Source organism: Sinocyclocheilus anshuiensis, unplaced genomic scaffold (genome assembly GCF_001515605.1).
Source record: "Sinocyclocheilus anshuiensis isolate Anshui unplaced genomic scaffold, SAMN03320099.WGS_v1.1 scaffold708, whole genome shotgun sequence".
Classification (NCBI taxonomy): Eukaryota; Metazoa; Chordata; class Actinopteri; order Cypriniformes; family Cyprinidae; genus Sinocyclocheilus; species Sinocyclocheilus anshuiensis.
The window spans coordinates 2,821,907-2,826,491 of record NW_015555881.1 but is presented as its reverse complement, the minus strand read 5'-3'; positions in this window follow the sequence as shown (position 1 = coordinate 2,826,491).

Genomic DNA, 4,585 nt, shown 5'->3' with positions numbered 1-4,585 from the left:
CACACACACCGGGTCTCACCTCAGACGTGGTATTAAAATGTAAAGTATGGTAACAATAATGTTTTACTGAATGAATATAAAATGTATTTGCTATAATGTAGCAATAAAACTAATAAAAGCACCTCTAAACTGTTAAAAAATTTTAAAAATGTAAAAACAAACAAAAAATATCAAAAATGTTTTAAATTGCATGCATGTTTTAAGAGTTTACCTTCCTTTATTTAACCAGAAACCCAACTAACAGAAAACATTCTCAGAACGTTCTGGCAAGGTTTTCTCAAAGTTACAAACTAACATTCTTCCAGAAACGTTAATAGAACATTCGTTCTGGTCTTTAATAACATTCTCAAATATTATTATCTATACACTGTTTAAGGAATGTTTTTCTTTAAACATTTTAGTTGGCCGTTCCTCTGACATGTTTTAATGTTCCTGGCAAACAGGGAATGCTCTCACAACTTTCACCAACAATTTTTAAAAGTTACAGAAATGTTAGGACAAAACGTTCTTAAAGTAATGTTTACAGAATGTTCTGACAACTTTATTAATATCTGAATTAAGTTCTCACAATGTTGAGCGAAAACATTCTGCGATCAACATTCTCTCGTTGTGCTTATGATGTTGTTTGTACTTGAACATTCTAAGAAACATTTTTGTAACCTTTAAATAATGTTCTAATCATGACAATAAAACTGGACATTTTAATGGTCTTAGATTATAAAAAATAAATGTTTGAATAATGTTAAATTTGGGGTCAAAAGAAAGTTAGGAGAACACTGTAGGACAAGTTTTTGTAACGTTTAAATAACGTTCTAATCACAACAAGAAATATGGACATTTAATGTTCTTAGAACGTTAAAAATAAACATTCTAATAACATTATATTTTGGGTGAAAAGGTTAGTAGTATGTTGTAAGTAACGTTTTAGTAACTTTTAAATAACGCTATAATCACGACAAAAAACTGGACATTTTAACATTCTTAGAATATTAAATATAAACATTCAAATATTGATATATATCGGGTCAAAATAAAGTTATTAAAATGTTACAAGAAATGTTTTTGTAACCTTTAAATAACGTTATAATCACATCAAGAAAACTGGACATTTAAATGTTCCAGAAACATTTCAAAACAACAACATTCCCACAACGTTTTTATAACCTAAATTTGTCACCTGGGAAGGTCTCATTGTGACACGGTGTGTCTTCAGGGAGTCCTGGGCCTTGTTTTACTGTAAACGATGAGACGCCCAAAGCGGGCCGGTTCCGTACAGAACGTCACAGGCGTGTTTGAGCTCTGAGCTGTGAGTCTGACGTCAGCGTGCGTCTCTCTCGCCGTCGGGATCAAACTGTCTGTCTGTCAGCTCAGATCCACCCGGGAACTCCTGCGAGAGAACATGAGCATGAGCCCATAAATCACACAAACACACACACACACACACACGTGTCTGGTTTGCTATCCTTGTGGGGACTCTCCATAGGCGTAATGGTTTTTCTACTGTACAGACCGTATATTCTATTGCGCTACACCTAAACCTACCCCTTACAGGAAACTTTGTGCATTTTTAGATTTTTAAAAAACTTAATTCTGCGTGATTTATTAGTTTGTTTACCCGTGGGGACCTCAATTTAGGTCCCCACCGTGACTCAAGTCCCCATGAGTCTGTGTGCATTCAGGTTTAAGTCCCCACCAGAATAGAAAAACAGGTACAAACACACACACTTACACACTCACTTACACACACACACACTTACACACTCACTTACACACACACACTTACACACTCACTTAAACTCACTTACACACACACACACTTACACACTCACTTACACTCACTTACACACACACACACTTACACACTCACTTACACACACGCACTCACTCACTCACGCACTCACTCGCACTCACTCACGCACTCACTCGCACTCACTCACGCACTCACTCGCACTCACTCACGCACTCACTCGCACTCACTCACGCACTCACTCGCACTCACTCACGCACTCACTCGCACTCACTCACGCACTCACTCGCACTCACTCACGCACTCACTCGCACTCACTCACGCACTCACTCGCACTCACTCACGCACTCACTCGCACTCACTCACGCACTCACTCGCACTCACTCACGCACTCACTCGCACTCACTCACGCACTCACTCGCACTCACTCACGCACTCACTCGCACTCACTCACGCACTCACTCGCACTCACTCACGCACTCACTCGCACTCACTCACGCACTCACTCGCACTCACTCACGCACTCACTCGCACTCACTCACGCACTCACTCGCACTCACTCACGCACTCACTCGCACTCACTCACGCACTCACTCGCACTCACTCACGCACTCACTCGCACTCACTCACGCACTCACTCGCACTCACTCACGCACTCACTCGCACTCACTCACGCACTCACTCGCACTCACTCACGCACTCACTCGCACTCACTCACGCACTCACTCGCACTCACTCACGCACTCACTCGCACTCACTCACGCACTCACTCGCACTCACTCACGCACTCACTCACTCGCACACACTCACTCACGCACTCACTCACTCGCACACACTCACTCGCACACACTCACGCACTCACACAGACACACACACACACACACACACATACACACACACACACACACACACTCACCGCGGTGACATCCCTGATCAGCGCGTGTGTGTTTCATGAACAATTTGCTTATGTAAGAAGCAGATTCGTGCTTTATGACTATATGTTGTTTTGATATATGAGTGTTTTGTTGTTATTTTAATATCATTGACATATTTTTGTTAATAATTTGAATCAGGTTTTGTTGTTATATTTTCTGTTTACACTTTAATTTTACTTTAATTTTAGTTTTAGTACATTTGTTGTGTGTTTTTGTCATTTTTATTAGCTTTTGGTTTTTCATTTTTAAATGTGTCTATATTATTTTTTTATGTAATAGTTTTAATTTATTTAGTTATTATTTAGTTTAGTAATTGTATAGTTATTTTTGTACTTGAGAAAATGAAGGGGAAAAAAAAAGTTGCCTTGGCCAGTAGCTGAGATAAAATAAATGTACATTTTTAAATATTTTATTTTATTTCAGATAACTTTTATTTTAATTTTAAGTTTTAGTTTTAGCTAATGATAATAACCCTGGATGTTTCTTATTTTCCGGCTCAATATAAACAACATGTTTCTCGTCCTAAATACATTTGAACAAAATGTATATGCTATTTAGTATATTTAGTTTTTGTTAATATTTTGAATTAGATTTTGTTTTTATATTTTCTATTTACACATTAATTTTAGTTAAAGTTTTAGTAATTTTGTTGTGTGTTTTTGTCCTTTTATTAGTTTTTTTGTCTATACATTATTTATTTATTTATTTTTATTTATTACTTTTAGCTTTAGTCATTTTAGTACTTTAATAATTAAACTAAATGAAAATAAGAAATGTCTTATCGGCAAACTGAAATGAAATATGTTTTGAAATAATTTGAAATTATTTTAGATATCATTTATTTAATTTCAAGTAACAGTTTGTTTTTAATTGATTTAATTTTAATTTTACTTAATGATAATAACCCTGAAAATTTCTTGTTTTCAACATAAACGAATAGTTCTGGCCCTGAATACATTTTAAAACATCCACCAAGTTATTTAGAATTTTACCGTAAAAAATACCATCATTATTATTTGAATGCCATTCAAATAAATAACAGCAATATTCTGATGCTGCTTATACAATTTAAATGAGATCGCATATGAATATATTATGATTTTACAGTTCATAATCATATAGACTTCTATTATGTTACTGTTACATCAAGTCCAATTGCTTTATAAAGAGCTGTTATGGTACTTTAATGGATGTCTTAATATTCTGTTAAAGGGGGAAATAAACTGATATTTGTCTGAACATGATGAGGTGAATGACGACATCCTATAGTGAAAGATACAGATACTCTGAAAGCACAATAGGTTTCTATGACTTCTTCTTTTCCCTCCTTCTTCAGCATGTTGGCCAAAGGCATGCTGGGATTCCACTCCCCGCTGTGGCACGCAGGAGACGCGGCGTGACTTCATACACGAGTAATGCAGAAACACAGGCCTTCAGGTGAGTGTGGTGTAATGCAGAGATCCCCAACCACAGGGACGCAAGAACATTCTGGGAAAAATGTATATATGACTCTGTTATTTGGTGTAATGTGTCCACGAGCGTCTGCAGCGGTGCATTGTGGGTGTGGTGGAGGGCCAGGGTCACACGGACTGACAGAATTAGTCAAATGATTCGTTAGTGTTTGACGGCGTGTGCTTGAGAGGCAGATTTATCAGTGAAGATGATTTTGCTGAACTAATGCTCCGTCAGCACTGATTCATCATAGACACGCATGTTGACTTGTTAGATGTTTATTTTATTCTTTTAAACATGCCAACATTTTAACTAAACTACAGATCAACAAAAATGCATACTTTTATTGAAAGTCTCTATATTTATTTATATATTTATTTTGGCAGTTTATGTGTGTGTGTGTGTGTGTGTGTGTGTGTGTGTGTGTGTGTGTGTGTGTGTGTGTGTGTGT